Source organism: Triticum aestivum, chromosome 4B (genome assembly GCF_018294505.1).
Source record: "Triticum aestivum cultivar Chinese Spring chromosome 4B, IWGSC CS RefSeq v2.1, whole genome shotgun sequence".
Taxonomy (NCBI): Eukaryota; Viridiplantae; Streptophyta; class Magnoliopsida; order Poales; family Poaceae; genus Triticum; species Triticum aestivum.
The window spans coordinates 381,787,773-381,809,766 of NC_057804.1; positions in this window are offsets into that span (position 1 = coordinate 381,787,773).

Here is a 21,994-nt window from a genome sequence, read left to right on the forward strand (position 1 = left end):
GTTGGGCTAGCACAAGGATGACAGACTCGCCTTGAGCCCGACAACATATATCATGTGGCAAAAGGAACAGAAGTGTGACGTACAGGTTTGCCAACCGGATTCATTGTCTACTTGGTGGTCGGCACGACTTGCTAGAGGCTGCTACTAGCCGAGCAGGTCGGAGGTGATCCGACCTTTGACCAAGCCGACTTGAACCTAAGGGGTCACGCGCTTAAGGGAAGGAACATGTGAGTCCCAATCCGACTCCACGAGTTACATGTGATTGTACTCGGATTCGGATCCTGGCCGAATAGATTTTGGGCTTTAGGGTCCATGCGAGGCCCAAGTTTTGAGCCCGCGACAGACGCCTATATAAAGTGGAGGTGCGACACACTCATTTGGTTGATCACTTTGGCGCTGTCACTAGGGTTTGTATGTGTTGTGAATAGCCACCTCCACTCGGTGTCGGCTCTGTGATCGGACCTAGTAGTCCACCGCATGGTGTTCCTCCTGCACACATGGATACCATTAGAGGTGGCGCACCTGCACTGCTCTGGTGAACTTGTATGTGGGATCGGACGACCGGCTGTTCGAGGGAGATCAGACGAGGAGGAGACGATTCACGCAGACGTGCTGCCCCAATTCTTCTTCCGCTACACGACACTATGCATCTAGTAGTAATGATCTGTGATCCATCTCCTGTAGCATGTTCTTGGTTGTTCTGTGAGTAGGAAATTTTAATTTGCAGTCAATGCACCCTACCATAGAAGCCAACAGTGGTATGAGAGCCTCTACTATAGGATTTGGTTTCAGATTGTATGCATATTGGATATGTTGAGGCGGCAGATGATATCTGTTGTCGTTGATGAGATCGGGTGTGTGCACGGTTGGTGAGATCAACCGCACATGGGGATCGATGTGGCTATATTTTCTGATGATCAGAATCGATGTGGTCGTGACACAACCTACCCCTACCAATCGGTATCCGCCATCGGGGTTAATAGTGAAACATAAATCTGAATCGGGTTCGCGATGATCGATGAGATTGGTCAGATCAAAAAATTCTGCGTGATCAGAGTACAGATGCAATCTGTGAGTTCCGAAAACATAGAATGCCGTGTCCATAGTGCCTTGTATTTCGTACACGATCACTCAAACTAGTAGAATGCGAGTAACTTTGTTTTGCAGGTTTGATGTGAATAGTATGGCTCATGTGTATGTGATGCATGTGTGTAATTTATACATGGCCCGCGCGTCATGTTTTTCAGCCGGCAGGAGCCAAAGTGTTGTCATTATAATGTATAACAACCTGTGTGTCGACTTGTGATTCTTTGTAAAATTCATTTCAAGTTATAGTAGCTGGAGTATAGAGATCAAGTTTGAGGCTTTGGCGTCCCGGCGTGACGAACAAGATGGAGTCCAACCTGGTCATCAGAGTTGGAGCCACCCTGGAAGGACATCCATGAAGGAGCCATACTATTTCACAATATATGTTTATTTGTGATTGTTATGCTTCTTGTTTTCTATGCATGTTAAAATGGTAGAAAGATCCCTCGTTAATATCAAGAAATTCTCCATTCCCGATGTTGCGCCTTCGCATGTTAAGTACGTCTAGTAGTGGGCTCATAAAATTGGGGTGCTGCTAGGTGTCTTTGAACTGAAGGGTTCATATCGGACACGGACATGCACTGCATCAGGTTATCTTGACAAGGCTATCAAAGCGGTTTTGGGCCTTGTGGCAAAGAAGGTTGGGTGCCAGGGTATGAGATACCTTCCCGACCGATAGGAGTCGTATAGAGATACGATTAACAAGGAGTTGCTTACAGGATAGGTATGTTGGCTAGCAGTGATGCTAAAACTCACTAGTTGCATGCGCTAGTCGGATCTTGAATCACTAAGAGTTTGCAGAGGGATGCCGACTACAGTGGGAGTATTTCTGTTTAAGCCTAGAATTACTCTACATAAACACATTGCTTAGTGATTGCATTTAATTTTCTGTTGTAGATCAATGGCACCAGCTGCTCAACCCAACTTTGTATTGAAATCAATTCTGGAAAGGGATATACTAAATGGAACAAACTTTACCACTTGGTATAGAAATTTGAGAATTTTTCTTAAGCGTGATAAAAAGGAACATGTTCTAGAGGATCCACTTCCAGAGGAACCTGCCGATAATGTTAATGCCACAACCAGGAATGCCTACCAGAAACTCGTTGATGAATCAAACGAGATCGGCTGCCTCATGCTGGCTTATGGAGCCTGATTTGCAATGGCATTTCGAAGATGTTGGGGCTTTCGATATGATTGAGAGTCTCAAGAGCATGTTTAAGGTGCATGCTAGGACCGAAAGGTTCAACGTCTCGCGATCCTAGATGGATTGTAAGCTGAAGGATGGTGATCCATTGAGCCCGCATGTGATCAAGATGATTGGATACATGCAAGCTTTGGATCGGTTAGGCTTCCCGCTCTTAGATGAGCTGGCTATTGATGCAGTTCTCCGTCCTCTTCCACCTAGCTATGGGACGTTCATCTCGAACTATCATATGCATCGCATGGATAAGAAGCTCACTGAATTGCATGGGATGCTTAAGGTGGCAGAGCAGGATATTAAGAAAGGCACGCGTCAAGTGTTCATGGTGCAGAAATCGGGCAAGTTCAATAAGAGTTGGTCAAAGAAGAAGACTAAGGCAAAGGGCACGAAGATGGTAACCTCTGTCGCTGCGCCAAAGTCAGGACCGGATTCAAAGACCATTTGTTATCATTGCAAGGAAAATGGTCATTGGAAGAGGAACTGTAGCAAGTGGCTTGCTAAGCATGGCAAGAAGGCCAGAAATGATGCTTCAGGCAAAGGTACACTTGTTACATATGTTATAGATGTTTACCTTGCTGACATACCTAGTAGCTCTTGGGTATTTGATACAAGATCGGTTGTTCATATTTTCAACATGATGCAGGGGCTGGTATGAACTCGGTGTGTGGCACAAGGGGAGATTGACATAGGGTCGAGAACAAAACAAGAGTTGTTGCATTGGAGGTAGGTGTGATGCAGCTCCAGCTTCCTTCTGGATTTATTTCAGAATTGAATAATTGTCATTACATTCCTGCACTTAGTCGGAACATTATTTCTGCCTCATGCTTGATGAGTCAGGGTTATGAATTTAATTTAAAGGACAATGGTTGTTCGTTTTATTTGAATGATATGTTCTATGGCTATGCACCCATTGTTGATGGGCTATTTATATTGAATCTAGAATAGGAACCGGTCTATAACGTGAATGTCAAGAGGCATAAGCCTAATGAGATAAATCCATCATACTTCTAGCATTGCTGGCTTGGACACATTAGTCTGAAATGCATGAAGAAGCTCCATGATGATGGGCTTCTACCTTCTTCTGACTTTGAGTCATTCGAGACATGCATGCTTGCTAGGCAAGATGACTAAGTCTCCTTTTGCAAAGAGTTGCGAGAGGGCATCCGAGCTGTTGGAGCTTATACACAATGATGTGTGTGGTCCAATGAGCACAACTGCCATAGGTGGCTATCAGTACTTCGTGACTTTTACCGACGACTTGAGTAGATATGGGTATATATATTTGATGAGGCACAAGTTAGAAACTTTTGAAAAGTTCAAAGAGTTTCAGAACAAGGTTGAGAATCGGCTCGGCAGGACTATAAAGCTTCTATGATCTGATCGTGGGGGTGAGTACATGAGCCAGGAGTTTGATGATCATCTGAAAAGCCGAGGTATAGTACCTCAGCTCACACCTCCGGGTACGCCATAGAGAAACAGTGTGTCGGAACGGAGGAATAGGACCTTGTTGGACATGGTTCAGTTAATGATGAGCAAATCGGATTAACCCTTGTCATTTTGGGGATACGCTTTAGAAACTGCAGCTTTCACACTTAACAGGGTACCATCAAAATCCGTAGACAAGACACCACATGAGATGTGGACAGGGAAGAGTCCTAGTTTGTCTTCTCTAAAGATTTGGGGTTGTGAAGCATTTGGCAAGCGACTTATGTCAGACAAGCTTACACCCAAGTCGGATAAATGTATATTCGTGGGATATCCTCGGGAAACCTTGGGATATAGCTTCTACAACCAGGAAGAGAACAAAGTGTTTGTTGCTCGGAACGGGGTTTTCCTTGAGAAAGAGTTTCTCAGTCGGGAGGCTAGTGGGGGGATGGTCTGACTCGAAGAAATTCGAGGACCACTCGAGGACGGCTTGACTAGTGATGAGATCATACCAGAGTCAGTCTGGGAACCCGTAGTGGAAGCGGCATCGGAACCACGGAGGTTGGAAAGATTGCGCAAAGTGCATGATGTATTGCTTCTTGAAAGTGACAAGACGGCCACATATGTGGATGCGATGGTGAGCCCAGATTCCGAGGCATGGCTAGAAGCCATGAGATCCGAGTAAAAGTCCATGGATGAGAATCAATTCTGGGACTTGGTTGATCCGCCACCTGTCATAGCAGCCATTAGATGCAAATGGGTTTTAAGAAGAAAATCGATGTGGATGGAAATGTTCAGATCCACAAATCTTGGCTTGTCACAAAAGGTTATGGAGAAGTTCAAGGAATTGACTATGACGAGACTTACTCGCCGGTAGCGATGCTGAAGTCGATAAGGCTCATACTAGCTATATCTGCATATTTTGATTAATCAAGGACGTGTATACGATACAACTCGAGGGTTTTGTTGATCCAACTAGTGCTCGTAAGGTATGCAAGCTCAAGAGATCCATTTATGGGTTGAGGCAAGCATCTCAGAGTTGGAAAATTCATTTTGATGAGGTCATCATGGGTCTCGGTTTCATCAAAAGCGAAGAGGACGCTTGTTTATTCAAGCAGTTAAGTGAGAGCTCGATAGTGTTTTTGATCTTGTATGTGGATGACATACTACTGATTGGAAATGATGTTTTGATGCTGAACTTGGTTAAGGAATCATTGAATGGCAAGTTTTCAATGAAGGACCTCGGTGAAGCCGTTTACATTTTAGGCATCAAGATCTATAGAGATAGATCAATGAGGCTGCTTGGCTTGAGCCAGAGCACGTACATAGATAAAGTGTTGAAGCGGTTCAACATGAGTGAGGCCAAGAAAGGGTTCTTTCCTATCTCACATGGTATAAGGCTAAGAGAGACTCGGAGTCCATCGACATCTGATGAGCGAAGCAGGATGAGTCAGATTCCGTATGCCTCGGCAATCGGATCCATCATGTATGCCATGATATGTACACGGCCTGATGTTGCTTTTGCAATAAGCCTAACAAGTAGATACTAGGACAACCCAGGTGAGAGTCACTGGGCAGTGGTAAAGACTATTTTGAAGTACCTAAAAAGGACTAAAGAGATGTTCCTAGTTTATGGAGGTGAGGAAGAGCTCGTCGTAAGGTGTTACATCGACGCTAGTTTCCAAACTGATAGAGATGATTGTCGATCACAGTCCATATTCGTGTACGTCATGAACGGAGGAGCAGTGAGCTGGATGAGTTCCGAGCAAGATACGGTGGCCGATCCTACCACAGAAGCCGAATACGTTGCGGCTTGTGAAGCTGGAAAGGAAGGTGTTTGGGTCCGGAATTTTCTGGGTGATCTTGGTATTTTCCCAGCCTCGGTAAAACTGTTGGACCTTTATTGTGATAATTCTGGTGCCATCGCACAAGCCAAGGAGCCGAGGAATCACCACAGGACCAGACACATAGATCAGAAATATCACCTGATACGAAATATCGTAAAGAGTGATGATGTAGAGTTATGCAAAATTCACACAGATGCAAATGTTGTGAATCCGTTGACTAAGCCTCTTCCACAACCCAAGCATGAGGGGCACGTTAGAGCTATGGGAATTCGATGTTTATTTGATTGACTCTAGTGCAAGTGGGAGACTGTTGGAGATAAGCCCTAGAGGCAATCATGTATTATGATATTTCCTTGTGTTTATGAATAAAGATAGTCCTTGGACATTATCAATGATGTGTATCAGCAAGTACGTGACTTGTGTGTGGGACTATGCATTGTATTATGACTGACCTAAGAGGTCCCTAGTCAAAAGGGCCGTGTGGACGCGCAGCCGACCAGACTAGCATATGACACGGTCTATGGCTTGGTCTCACTAGCCATGGAGCATTGGATGCTAACCGGATAATATGGGCTTGGAAGGATTTGGTTGAATTCGACGTAGTCGGATCCGAGTCGAGATAAGGTCTAAGTTGGGCAGACCAACTAAGAGGCGCAGCGATATGTCATATGTGAGTCTCTAGTACAACATACGTTCTATGTCCTAAGACCTTAGCTGGCACATGTAATCGGGATGGTGAGAGACCTGCTTTGGGCCGACCAAATGCTACTCTGTGACTGGGTAGTTACAAAGGTAGGTTTCGGGCTTGTCCAGACCCATGCTGCAAGACATGGCCGAGCAAGATGGGATTTTCCCCTCCGGTCAGGAGAGATATACTCTGGGCCCCATGTGTGATCTGACCAGGATAAACGTGGCCATGTGACAAGGATTATGAGATAATCAGGTTTGTGGTCGGCATCACTGGAACAAGAAAGAGGTTGGGCTAGTACAAGGATAATAGACTCACCTTGAGCCCGACAACATATATCATGTGGCAAAAGGAACATAAGTGTGATGTACAGGTTCGCCAACCGGCTTCATTGTCTACTTGGTGGTCGGCACGCCTTGCTAGAGGCCGCTACAAGCCGAGCAGGTTGGAGGTGATCCGACCTACGAGCAAGCCGACTTGAACCTAAGGGGTCACACGCTTAAGGGAAGATACCTATGAGGCCCGATCCGACTCCATGAGTTAGATGTGATCGTACCCGGACTCGGATCCCGGCCGAACAGATTTTGGGCTTTAGGTTCCATGCGAGGCCCAAGTGTTGAGCCCGCGACAGACACCTATATAAAGTGGAGGTGTGGCACACTCATTTGGTTGATTGCTTTGGCGCTTTCACTAGGATTTGCATGTGTTGCAAATAGCCACGTCCACTCGCTGCCGACTATGTGATCGGACCTACCAGTCCACCGCAGGTTTTCCTCCTGCACACGTGGATACCGTTAGAGGCGGTGCACCTGCGCCGCTTTGGCGAACTTGTACATGGGATTATATGACTGGTTGTTCGAGGGAGATCGGACGAGGAGGAGACGATCCACGCAGACGCGCTGCCCCAACTCTTCTTCCGCTACACGGCACTGCGCGTCTAGTGGTAACGATCTTTAATCCATCTCCTGTAGCATGTCTTGGTTGTTCTCTGAGTAGGAAATTTTAATTTGCAGTCGACGCACCCTACCGTAGAACCCAACACGTGGTTCACATGTTATTCATGGTGCATTCCGTAAATTTCTTGCTAAGTATGATGTTAACAATAGAATTGCATCTCCCTATCATCCCCAGTCTAGTGGTCAAGTAGAATTAAGTAATAGAGAAATAAAATTGATCTTGCAAAATGCTGTTAATAGGTCTAGGAAGAATTGGTCTAAGAAACTTGATGATGCATTATGGGCATATAGAACTGCTTATAAAAATCCTATGGGTATGTCTCCGTGTAAAATGGTTTATGGAAAAGCATGACACTTACCTCTTGAACTAGAACATAAAGCTTATTGGGCAATTAAAGAACTTAATTATGATTTCAAACTTGCCAGTGAAAAGAGGTTATTTGACATTGGCTCACTTGATGAATGGATAACCCATGCCTACAAAATGCCAAATTGTTTAAAGAAAAAGTTAAAATATGGCATGACAAAGGGATACAAAAGTGGGAATTCAATGTAGGTGACCATGTCTTGTTATACAACTCCCGTTTAAGATTTTTTGCAAGAAAACATATCTCCAAGTGGGAACGTCCTTACGTTATCGAGGAAGTTTATCGATCCGGTGCCATCAAGATCGACAATGTTGAAGGCAATAATCCTAAGGTGGTAGACGGGCAAAGAATCAAACATTATATCTAAGGTAGTCCCATAAATGTTGAATCCAATATTATTAATAGCATAACACCGAAGGAGTACATAAAGGAAACCTACCAGAACACGCCAAAACCGTCAAAAGGAGTAGGTATGTGATACGGTAAGTAAACCGACTCCAAAAGTCTTCTAAAGGCAATTTTACTCTGTTTTGGAATATCTAGAAAATTAGAAAAATAAAAAGTAGTCTGAATATTTCACGAGGAGGCGAAAAGTCTTGGGGGTGCGCCTCCCAGGCTTGTGGCCACCTCGTGTGCCCTCCGGACTCCGTTTTCTTGTAGGATACTTCTTATGGTCGGGAAAAATTCTTTACATAACCTCCCGAAGATTTTGACTTCCGTATCACGACAATATCCCCTGTTGTCTTTTTGAGTTGTTTTCCGCCAGAGTTTTCAAGGCCAGTCATCATGTCTTCATCCTCCTTCAACAATGTGGACGATGATGCTTGGTTGATGCAGATGGAACTCAGGAGGGCGGAGGTCGACGAAGTCATGATGGAGGAAGAAGAAGGGGATTCACTTGAAGTCCACCCTCTGACCTCGGAGAGAGGAACTTTGGTTGGCATCTCCGCTATTCCAAATCCCCATCATGTAGTAGGGACTACAAGCAACCATGAAGGCCAATAGTTACAAGAATGACTTCCCCTAGGAGGCCTTTACGCAGGTTACATCAGAACAACTTTCATAATCTGGTTCATAACTATGGAGTGGAGAACACCCCTCGTGCATATATACCATCCAATTGGGATACATCCCTTCCAAGTGAAAGCAATGCAGGGAAAAGTTCTTGGCGGCCTGAAAATAAGCATCTTTTGCAAGAAATTCAGAAGAATGCAAGGTTACTCCAACACGTGCTCCAAGAACTGCAGGATCTGGAAGGCATCTTATTGAAACTAACAGACACATCATCAACATCAACACCACCACCTTTCGAAGAAGGAGACTTGAGTATATGGGTATGGGCACTTGAAAGTGCTAGTTATCGACTAGAGGGGGGGTGAATAGGCGATTTTTATCAAAGTCTTCAAAACGTGGAAGTTTCGAAGACAAACAATAGAAATGACCTAATTGATATGCAGCGGAAGATAAACTACAACAAGCAAGCCAAGCGTTAACGTACGAATACTAATAGCAGCTAGGTAGTAGGATCAGGATGGAAGATAGTATGAAGCCAATCAACAACAGTAGTCAAGCAATGAAGTCAATCAGATAAGACAGATAAGCAATGACTTCACGAAGACAAACTCAAAGTAAAGGAGGGAAGAGATAGAACCAGTCACTTGTTGAAGACACAGGATTTGTTGGACCAGTTCCAGTTGCTGTGACAACTGTACGTCTGGTTAGGGAGGCTGAGATTCAACTCAGAAGACCGTGTCTTCACCTTATTCCCCTTGAGCTAAGGACACTTAGTCCTCACCCAATCACTTTGGTAAGTCTTCAAGGTAGACTTCCGAACCTTCACAGACTTTGTTCACCCGGCAATCCACAATGACTCTTGGATGCTCAGAACGCGACGCCTAACCGGCTGGAGGATGCATAGTCCTCAAGTGTAATAAGTCTTCAGGTCACACAGACAGAAAGACTTCAGTGATGCCTAACACTCTTTGGCTCTGGGTGTTTGGGCTTTGTCCTCGCAAGGATTTCTCTCTCAAAGGCTTCGAGGTGGGTTGCTCTCAAAACGACAAAAGCCGTAAACTAACTCTGAGCAGCCACCAATTTATGGTGTAGGGGGTGGGCTATTTATAGCCACAAGGCAACCCGACCTGATTTGTCCGAAATGACCCTGGGTCACTAAGGAACTGACACGTGTTCCAATGGTCAGATTTCAAACACATGAGGCAACTTTACTTGGGCTACAAGCAAAGCTGACTCATGCAGCTCTGGATAAGATTTGCTCTCATTGTCTTCGCTCGAAGACATAGGATTTGGGTTGAGCATCACTTCAGTCACAGTGACTTAGTTCACTTGGACCCCACTTAACAGTACGGTGGTTCCTATGACTCAACAAAGAAGAAAAGGAAATAACGAAGCCACACAGTCTTCGCGCTCCATAGTCTTCACGCAATGTCTTCTCATGTCATAGTCTTCAATATGAATATCTTCTCATACCACCATTGTCTTTAGTGTCTTCATACATTTTTAGGGGTCATCTCCGGTAGGTAAACCGAATCACTGAGGGACACTACCTGCATTATCCTGCAATTCTCACAAACGCATTAGTCCCTCAACCAACTTTGTCATCAATACTCCAAAACCAACTAGGGTGGGCACTAGATGCACTTACAATCTCCCCCTTTTTGGTGATTGATGACAAACTGGTTGAAGTTTTCAATGGGGATAAAGTATGTGAAATTGTAAAGGATAGGAAATTGTCTTCATAATTAGCAAGGGCTCCCCCTGAAGATATGTATATAAGTAATTTTGCTTTTGGAATGCAAATGCACATGGCAGGTTGTACTTGTGGAGATCCACTTCAACTTATGAAGATAATTCATCATGCATGAAATGATATAGCATATAGGAGCAGTTGCCTCATTAGCTTCAGGTGCAGTGGCCTCATTAGCTTCAGGCACACTGGTTGGTTCAAGCTCCACATCAGCGTCAGCCATGACAGCGTCATCGGCTTCATTGTCGTTGGTGGTGGCGGCTTCAACATTTTCAACCTCCACTTGCTAAGCTGGAGGGTCAGGCACAGACACGTTCACATCGTGAACAACTTCTTCAGGAATGGGGGTGTAGAGACACGTTCTTCTTGTCGTTCGTCATCGACTGATGTAGCCAGATTGTCTTCAGCAGCTGGTGCTTCAGACACAGAGACATTCACAGCAGGAGTGGCTTCTGAAAACACTTGACGTGCAACAGGTTGATGATGCACTTCTCCTTCTGGAACGCTCGTAAGAGGGATTTGAGGCCTTGGTCCTTTGTGAAGCCTGCGAAGTGCTGGCAACGCCTTTGGAGATGGAGTTGGCTGGGCCTCAAAGTCTTCATCTTCTTCTTGCACAGGTGGTGTAGCTGGTTTTTGTTGTTGGGGAGTACTTGTAGAATCTTGTTCTTGCGGGCGATCAGCCCATGAAGCATCTTGAGCAATTGGCGTCAGAGGAGGACCAATGCTGATGATTTCGCTGTTCGTACGAACAGGCGATGATACCACACTGTATTCAATTTGAGGAAGAACTTCATCATCTTGAACATTGTCATCTTGGCCAATGTCTTCAGCAGCGGTGGGTTCAGCTGCTGGAATCTCTTCAGCTTCAGGAGCCTTTGTGGAAGCAGGCTCATGAACAGTCATGCGAAGTTCTTGGGTAGTGGATGCAGGACGAACCTCTGAGATGGGTTCAACAACAAGGGGCTCTATGGGAGCAGCCCGACTCTTCTTGGTCTTGCGCTTCTTCTTGGAGGGAGCGGCATTAGAGGCTTCAGTATTCTTCCTCTTTTTGGCTTCAGCCTCGGCAGCCCTCGTCTTCTTCTGTTCTGAAGCGGTTGTGGTGACCTTTGGCTTCGAGCCAGTCATGCTGCTTGGGAAGATAATGCGAGGAGCTTCTTGGTTTGAAGGTGCAGGCTGGTCAGCAGGAAGCTTCTTCTTTTTCTTTGCAGCCATCCTGGGGTCAATGCCAGGACGGCCAAGTGACTTGCGCTTCTCAGCCTCATTGTAGGCAAGCACACACTTATCAGCCAAACTCTTCATGCACTCACGAGAGCCTTGAGCTTCTTGGCGCTTCTTCAGAAAAGCTTCTTTAAGCTCATGCATCATGACCTTGAAGTTTCTGACGTCTTGAACACTGAGCTTCGCCACATGCTTCTTGAATTGAGCCTTCTCATAATCAATTTTGTTCTTCAGCTCAACGATGCGTTGAGCAAGAGCTAGCTCAGAAGCAATGGCGCCATTGAAAGAGACGCTGAGGCCAATGGGAAGTTGCAAATCTTCAAAGCTTAGATTGGGGGTGTCAAACCATTCATCAATGAAGTTATGGAGAACGACCACATCAAAGAGAGGCAAGTTGTTGAAGATTTCTGCTTCTTCCATGCTCTTGATCAGTTGTTCAAGGGCATCATCAGCAAGATCTTCATCAGTGGACAGATCAATGGGCTCTTCACGCAGAATAGCAGCAGGAGTCAGAGCCAGATCAATTCTCTTGACGATTTTCTTTTTCTTCTCCGTCTTCTTGGAGATGCGGGAAATATCTTCAGACTGCACACTGACTTCAGGAGGTGCAGTGGCCAGTGGCTTCACACGAGAGGCTTTTGGAGGTGCAGCTGATGATGAAGCCTTAATCTTCTATGGCTTCTGTGGCCTTAGAGTAGGAGTTGGGGCTTCATCAGAATCAGCATCATTGTCAGAATGATCCACTTTGGCACCTTGTACCAAGATGTAGGAGATGAGACCATCAAGGTTTGCAAAGGGGCCAATTCTGTTTTCTTCAGCTTCACATGTGCCGTCCTCACGGGGAGCAGAGGGGCCAGGATTGAAGTCTAATCCCCATGACTTCTTGTTTTCCTTTGCTGAAGCCTTAGCAAACTGGAAGTTGCACTTGAAGAGATTGTCGTCACGACACCAGAGCAATGATGATGGGTCGGCTTCTTCAGGCTGTGGTCCACGGACCATGCAAGGATAGAATTCTTGCGCAATGGCTTCAACTTTGTTCTTGGGTTGAAGACCTCGATAGAGAATATCGGCCCAAGGATCTTGATTGCATTCTTCTCTGCATACTCCTGGGTGACGAACTTGTACTTGTACCACTATTCAGCCCAATAGCGTCGAATCCATTGGATTCGAGTCTTGCGCTGACTGTAATCTTCTTCAGGATCTGTTTTGTAGATTTCTGCAAGATCATCAGGCAGATCCTTTGAAGTTCCCCCACGACGCTGTCTACCACCGTTCCTGACAGATTTCTCAGTAGCCATGAACTTCAAACTGAACGGTTTCAATATGTTCAAAGGCTTCAAAGGCTTTCGCTTGCTGGTCAGACAGGAACTGGCTTCAGGAGAATCAATGTGTTGCTGTAAGAATTCTGCAAACGAATGCAGACTATGAGAACCTAGGGATTCTCCCATGGACATGTACATGTGACAGCATTAGAGATGCGAGGGAAGGGGAAGAGGTCATATGCATTCTCAGAAGATTTTGAAGATAAATAAGTTTCAAGAGATTGACCTCATGATGCGAAGACATTCACTTATATGAGGTGAGTTGGTTCCAGATTTGTACCAATCCGTGAATAAGTACAAGTGAGGAATCAACCTAGATAGGAAATCTAAGTGAATAGACTAGGCATTATGAGATGCAGACAGAATAGATCTAACATTAAGTAGGTAGAAACCACTTTCGGTAAATAGGATGAATCTGTGAAGATCAAAAAGGTGGTAAAAATAGAGTTATAATTACCGCACGAAGAACTGCTAGAAGGGATGAATAGGAGACCAAGCAATTCAGCCCACCGTGCCCTAACTTGGCGACGGAGGACACCTACAGCAATGGCGGAGAGGACGATGTCCGCGGCCGGCGTGAGGACAGCGTCGGAGAAGTCGCGGCAGCTAAGAGCTTCGTCGCCGGTGTCGTCGAGAGCTAGCAGTGGCGCTAGGGTTTTGACGAGGTGGAGAGGTGGAAGAAGGATTTCTTTACTGCAGGGGACACATATTTATAAGTAGGTGTGCGGCACAGCGCAATTACGCAGGTGCCCCTGTCTGTTCACATCCGTGGGACACGTGGCAAGCATGCAACATACTTAGAGTTGTCCCACGTTCCCACGCCCGCCAGGCATGTCGGAGTGTTGTTCCGGCTTCTCCGGATTTCGACAATAAAGATGAATCATTTAAATAGGACTTGATGTTTGTCTCTGTGTCTTCTGCTGACTAGGACGCAGAGAAGACATTCGACAGTTTCAATAGAATGCATATAATTTGGACAGATAGAGTTTAAGACACATTCACTTAGTTCAAAAGATTCAACTTGAAGACATAGCTATAAGTGAATGCTGTAGAGGACAGAACACTAGTATATATATATATATATGCAATCAAATCATCATAGCGCAGAAAATCATGAAGATAAATTGAAACTGAAGACAAACCAAATGCGAAGTCTTTGCAAAAGTAACGCCATGAGTGAAACACTTCAAACAGAGAAATTTGGTGGTGGCGTTACCCACCACATAGGAAGTATTAGACCCAGACACGGCGCACAATTATCATGGCGCTCCGAAGTCAAATTCCATGTTAATGTATTCACACTCAGAGTGTAAGTCTTCATTGATTGAAGATATACCTTACTTCGTGTGTTGCACATCTAAGTCATCAACATGCATAAGTGTTAGGATGTGTGCCTGATCACAGGACATTAGAGGATTCCAAGATATTTAGCTCACACCGTAACTTGCAAAACCTTTTCTCATCCAAGGGCTTTGTGAAGATATCTGCCAGTTGTTCTTTAGTGTTGACGTGAATGATGTCAATATCTTTCTTCATGACATGATCTCTGAGAAAATGATGACGAATTTCAATGTGCTTTGTCTTCAAGTGCTGAACTGGATTGTTGGCAATCTTGATGGCACTTTCGTTGTCGCAGAAGAGAGGTACTTGTTTCAGGTTGATGCCATAGTCCTTGAGAGTTTGCTTCTTCCACAGAAGCTAAGCACAACAGGATCCAGCAGCAATGTATTCAGATTCATCAGTTGAGAGTGATACACGGTTCTGCTTCTTTGAAGACCAACAGACAAGTGATCGTCCCAAAAAGTGACATGTTCCTGATGTTGACTTGCGATCCACCTTGTCACCAGCATAATCAGCATCCGAGAATCCAACTAGATCAAACCTTGAGCCCTTTGGATACCATAATCCGAGTGTTGGGGTGTAAGCCAAATATCGAAGAATTCGCTTCACAGCTAAGTGATGCGATTCCTTTGGTGCCGCTTGGAATCGAGCACACATGCAAACACTAAGCATAATATCTGGCCTAGATGCACATAGGTAAAGTAAAGAACCAATCATGAAGCAATATACCTTTTGATCGAACTCTTTACCATTGTCATCGGGACCAAGATGATGTTTGGCTGGCATTGGCGTCGTGTAGCCTTTGCAATCTTGCATGCCGAACTTCTTCAGGCAGTCTTTGAGATATTTTTCTTGAGATATGAAGACGCCATTTCTTTGCTGACGAATTTGAAGACCAAGGAAGAACTTCAGCTCACCCATCATGGACATCTGATATTGCTCTTGCATGATGTATCCAAACTCATCACTATACTTCTGGTTGGTGCAGCCGAAGATTATGTCATCCACATATATTTGGCACACAAATAGTTCACCATCATATGTCTTCGTGAAGAGTGTGGGATCTAGAGATCCTGGTTTGAAGCCCTTGCTCTTCAGGAAGTCTTTGATTGTATCATACCAAGCGCGAGGAGCTTGTTTGAGACCATACAGTGCTTTGTTGAGTTTGTACACCATATCAGGATGTTTTGGATCTTCAAAGCCAGGTGGTTGAGCAACATACACTTCTTCTTCAATCTTGCCATTGAGAAATGCACTCTTTACATCCATTTGATATAGCAAGATGTTGTGATGATTTGCATAGGCTAGCAGTATGCGAATAGCTTCAAGCCTAGCAACAGGAGCAAATGTTTCATCGAAGTCAATTCCTTCAACTTGAGTATATCCTTGAGCCACAAGACGTGATTTGTTTCTGATGACTTGACCATGCTCATCTTGTTTGTTCCGATATATCCATTTTGTACCAATAATGTTATGCTTGCGAGGGTCAGGCCGCTTGACTAGTTCCCAAACATTATTCATCTTGAACTGTTGAAGTTCTTCTTGCATGGCTTAAATCCATTCAGGTTCCATAAAGGCTTCAGCAACTTTCTTGGGTTTAGATATTGATACAAATGAAAAATGCCCATAGAAATTTGCTAACCGTGTTGCTCTTGATCGAGTAAGCGGACCAGGTGCGTTGATGCTATCAATTATCTTCTCAATTTGTACTTGATTTGCAACACAAGGATGAACTGGACGAAGACCTTGCTCATGCTGATCATTGTCATCATTGGAAGTATTGTCTTCGGTCTGAGCATTGTCTTCAGGTTGGTTTGGTGCAGAAATGATAAGTTCCTCTTCAGGCTGTGCTTCAGAGGGCATGATCTCACCAGTTCCCATCAGCTTGATAGATTCACTGGAAGGAGCTTCATCAAGTGTGCTTGGCAGGAGCTCTCGTTGTGAACCATTGGTTTCATCAAATCGCACATCCACTGTTTCAACGATTTTGTAGTGGAAGAGGTTGAAGACTCTGTAAGAGTGCGAATCCTTTCCATAGCCAAGCATGAAGCCTTCGTGAGCTTTGGGTTCAAATTTTGACTTGTGATGGGGATCCTTGATCCAGCACCTAGCTCCAAAGACTCTGAAGTAGCTGACATTTGGCTTCTTGCCAGTAAGGAGCTCATAGGATGTTTTGCCCAGAAGCTTATGGATGTAGACACGGTTGATGATGTGACAAGCTGTATCAATGGCTTCAGGCCAGAATTTTCTTGGTGTCTTGTACTCGTCAAGCATTGTTCGAGCCATCTCGATGAGGGTTCTGTTCTTGCGCTCTACAATGCCGTTTTGCTGAGGTGTGTATGGAGCAGAAAATTCATGAGTGATTCCCATTGTATCCAGATAAAGATCAAGCCCGGTGTTCTTGAATTCAGTGCCGTTATCACTTCTGATATGCTTGATCTTGACGCCATAATTGTTCATTGCTCGATTGGCGAATCGTCTGAAGACATCTTGTACTTCAGTCTTGTAGAGAATTATGTGCACCCATGTATATCTTGAGTAGTCATCAACAATGACGAAGCCATAGAGACACGCCGTTGTTGTGAGGGTGGAGTAGTGAGTAGGGCCAAATAAGTCCATGTGCAACAGCTCAAAGGGTTGAGATGTCGTCATGATTGTCTTCGAGGGGTGCTTGGCCCTCGTCATCTTCCCAGCTTCGCAAGCACCACACAAATGATCTTTCTTGAACTTGACACCTTCGATGCCTATGACATGCTTCTTCTTGACGAGAGTGTGCAAGTTCCTCATGCCAGCATGCCCCAGCCTTCGATGCCAGAGCCAGCATTCTGAAGCTTTTGCAAGAAGACATACGGCAAGCTGTGGACCTGCTGAGAAATCTACCATGTATAGATCACCTTTCCTATACCCTTCAAAGACTAGAGACTTGTCAGATTCCATTAGTACAAGGCAACGATATTTTCCAAATATCACAATCATGTTTAAGTCACAAAGCATTGAGACAGACATTAAGTTGAATCCAAGGGATTCAACAAGCATCACTTTATCCATGTGTTGATCCTTTGAGATTGCAACTCTACCTAGACCCAATACCTTGCCTTTACCAGTGTCAGCAAATGTGATTTGACTCTTGTCGGATGGACGTAAGGTTGAGTCCATGAGAAGACTTCGATCACCAGTCATATGATTAGTGCATCCGCTGTCAATAATCCATTCTGAAGCTTTTGGTGACATGCCCTACAGTGCAGTTAGGAGGATAGGCTTCACAATGTATGTTGTGAAGCATAAGCAGTTGATGCACACTTGGATTATCACAGCATAGATGAAAGTTAGCACACAGTATGACAGGTAAGCGATTCATATGTGGAATACATAGTAAGTCATTTTATCATGCGTCCCTTTGTGTTTTAGGTCCCCAGCAATAATATCGGACGCCTTTGATTGCTGGCTGGAGACCATGTTCTGCAAAGAGAGTTAGATTCTTCTTCACCACCCACATCTTTAGGGGTGGCTAAGAAGCAATGAGTCTAAGTGCAGCATCTGAGAATTTTGGCTTTGGAGCCCTAGCAAATAGCCTTGCAGGAGATGAATGATACTCATATGAATAAGCAGAAAAGTTCTTAGTATTATGAACATAGCGGTTTGAAGACACACGCTCATATTCATAAGTTTGAGTGTGATTTCCCTGCAAAACATTGGCGTTAGGGTGACTCAGGTGAGTCCTGTTTCCGTATGAAGCCGTTGGACCAGGTGACGCCTTTGGTCTGGGGTTTGTCTTCTTCCCTGGTGGTGTCATGACAACATTCACAGGAAGATTCTCAAGACAGCTTTTGGGAACCCAGATCTTCTTCATTGGCGGTCCATTCCTGCAGTTAGTACCAATATACCTGGCAAACACTTCACCATTCTGATTTTTGAACAGTTTATAGTTTGCATCAAAGGATTCATCAATGATAATAGGATTAGCACAGGTAAAGCCAGATAAAGTGGATGGATCCACTGAAGGTTCCTTTGCAGCAACCCATGTGGTTTTGGGATACTGCTCAGGCTTCCAGTAGGAACCATCAGCATTCATTTTCCTCTCGAACCCAACACCCTCTTTCCTAGGGTTTCGGTTCAGAATCTGCTTTTTGAGGACATCACAAAGTGTCTGATGCCCTTTCAGACTTTTATACATCCCTGTTTCAAGCAATGTCTTCAACCTAGCATTTTCATCAGCAATAGTAGTGGTATCCTCAGAAGAGGGTTAGTTACCACATCAGTAGTTGAAGACAGAGCAACAGTAGCAGCAGTGGAACATTCAGCAACAGAGGCAGCGTTATCACGCTCAATGCATTTTAAGCATGGTGGTTCAAATTCATCCTGAGCGGGACTGATCTGTTGAGCGCGAAATGACTCATTCTCTTTTTGAAGATCTTCATGAGTCGCTTTCAATTTCTCAAGCTCTTGCTTCCTTTGAAGATAATCATAGGAGAGCTTTTCATAAGTGGTTGAGAGCGTCTCATGAAGACTTTCAAGTTCTTGATACTTAGCATGAAGATTTTTTATGTCTTCAACTATGGACTGTGAACGTGTCATTTCCGCGTCCAACAGGTCATCGCTTTTGTCTAACAGTTTTTGAGTATGTTCCATAGCCCTTTGTTGTTCAGTAGCAATTTTAGCAAGTGTTTTGTAGCTGGGTTTAGATTCACAATCAGAGTCATCTTCACTTGATGTTTGAAAGTAAGCATCGCGTGATTTTACCTTGGCACCGCGTGCCATGAAGCAGTAGGTGGGAGCAGGATCGTCCTTGTCATCATCAGCGTTGGTGTGGGAGTCATTGTCTTCAGTGTTGAAGATGGACTTTGCAACGTAGGCTGTGGCCAGAGCCAGACTTGCAACACCAGAGTCGGACTCAGCTTCAGATTCCACCTCTGCCTCCTCAGAAGCAGACTCCTCCTCTGAATCCATTTCCTTGCCAACAAAAGCACGAGCCTTGCCAGATGAGCTCTTCTTGTGAGATGAAGACCTTGATGAGGACTTGGAAGAAGACTTCGAAGATTTCTTCTTCTTCTTGTCATCAGAGTCATATTCCTTGCTCTTCTTCTTCTTCTTCTCGTTTCCCACTGAGGACACTCAGAGATGTAGTGCCCAGGCTTCTTACACTTGTGACATGTTCTCTTCTTGTTGTCTTGAGTGGAAGCTTCATCATTTCTTGAACTGGATCGTGAAGACTTTCTGAAGCCCTTCTTCTTGGTGAATTTCTGGAACTTCTTCACAAGCATAGCAAGTTCCCTTCCAATGTCTTCAGGATCATCAGAACCGCAGTCAGATTCTTCTTCTTCAGATGAGGAAACAACTTTTGCCTTCAAAGCACGAGTTCGGCCATAGTTGGGGTCATAGATATCTCTTTTCTCAGAAAGCTGGAACTCATGTGTGTTGAGCCTCTCAAGTATATCAGACGGATCGAGAGTCTTGAAGTCAGGACGTTCTTGTATCATGAGGGCAAGGGTGTCAAAGGAGCTGTCAAGGGATCTCAGCAGCGTCTTGACGATTTCATGCTTGGTGATCTCAGTGGCGCCGAGAGCCTGAAGCTCATTTGTGATGTCGGTGAGGCGATCAAACATGAGCTGGACATTTTCATTGTTGTTTCTCTTGAAGCGGTTGAAGAGATTGCGAAGAACACTGATTCTCTGGTCTCTCTGAGTAGAGACGCCTTCGTTGACCTTGGATAGCCAGTCCCAGACTAGCTTTGACGTTTCCAGAGCACTCACGCGGCCATACTGTCCTTTGGTCAGATGACCACAGATGATGTTCTTTGCAGTCGAGTCCAGTTGAATGAACTTCTTGACATCAGCCGGGGTGACACCTTCACCAGTCTTTGGGAACGCCGTTCTTGACGACATACCAGAGGTCGACATCAATGGCTTCAAGATGCATGCGCATCTTATTCTTCCAGTAGGGATATTCTGTTCCATCGAACACGGGGCAAGCAGCGGAGACCTTGATTATCCCTACAGTCGACATAGCTAAACTCCAGGTGGTTAAACCGAATCACACAGAACAAGGGAGTACCTTGCTCTGATACCAATTGAAAGTGCTAGTTATCGACTAGAGGGGGGGTGAATAGGCGATTTTTATCAAAGTCTTCAAAACGTGGAAGTTTCGAAGACAAACAATAGAAATGACCTAATTGATATGCAGCGGAAGATAAACTACAACAAGCAAGCCATAGTCAAGTATGCAATAGCGTTAACGTACGAAGACTAATAGCAGCTAGGTAGTAGGATCAGGATGGAAGATAGTATGAAGCCAATCAACAACAGTAGTCAAGCAATGAAGTCAATCAGATAAGACAGATAAGCAATGACTTCACGAAGACAAACTCAAAGTAAAGGAGGGAAGAGATAGAACCAGTCACTTGTTGAAGACACAGGATTTGTTGGACCAGTTCCAGTTGCTGTGACAACTGTACGTCTGGTTAGGGAGGCTGAGATTCAACTCAGAAGACCGTGTCTTCACCTTATTCCCCTTGAGCTAAGGACACTTAATCCTCGCCCAATCACTCTGGTAAGTCTTCAAGGTAGACTTCCGAACCTTCACAGACTTCGTTCACCCGGCAGTCCACAATGACTCTTGGATGCTCAGGCGACACCTAACCAGCTGGAGGATGCACAGTCCTCAAGTGTAATAAGTCTTTAGGTCACACAGACAGAAAGACTTCACTGATGCCTAACACTCTTTGGCTCTGGGTGTTTGGGCTTTATCCTCGCAAGGATTTCTCTCTCAAAGGCTTCGAGGTGGGTTGCTCTCAAAACGACAAAAGCCGTAAACTAACTCTGAGTAGCCACCAATTTATGGTGTAGGGGGTGGGCTATTTATAGCCACAAGGCAACCCGACCTGATTTGTCCGAAATGACCCTGGGTCACTAAGGAACTGACACGTGTTCCAACGGTCAGATTTCAAACACACGCGGCAACTTTACTTGGGCTACAAGCAAAGCTGACTCATCCAGCTCTGGATAAGATTTGCTCTCATTGTCTTTGCTCGAAGACATAGGATTTGGGTTGAGCATCACTTCAGTCACTCTAACTTAGTTCACTTGGACTCCACTTAACAGTACGGTGGTTCCTATGACTCAACAAAGAAGAAAAGGAAATAACGAAGCCACACAGTCTTCGCGCTCCATAGTCTTCACGCAATGTCTTCTCATGTCATAGTCTTCAATATGAATATCTTCTCATACCACCATTGTCTTCAATGTCTTCATACATTTTTAGGGGTCATCTCCGGTAGGTAAACCGAATCATTGAGGGACACTACCTGCGTTATCCTGCAATTCTCACAAACACATTAGTCCCTCAACCAACTTTGTCATCAATACTCCAAAACCAACTAGGGTGGGCACTAGATGCACTTACAGCAGTCCCCTTGGATTTTGCTAAACTTGGGGGAGGTGCCCCGGTACCGTATCACCATCGCATCTTTACCTTTGTCATATCTTAGTTCGATCCTTTTGGTTATATCTTGATCTAGTATAATAAAGGTTTTTAGTTTGATCTAGTCCTTTAGTTTTGCTTCGTGATCTATCCTTTTAACTGAGTGTGAAAGTTATAATAAAGATTAGCTTTGAGTAAGGGTTTTGCTTTCTTGCTTTGATCTTGGAAAATAAGAAAAAGAATAAAAGAAATAAAATATTATATAATAATCTTATGGAGAGTGATGACTTCACATATAAGAAGTATGAGAATTGAAACTTGTTGTGGTTTGACAAACATAGTTTTGGTCATTGTTGCAA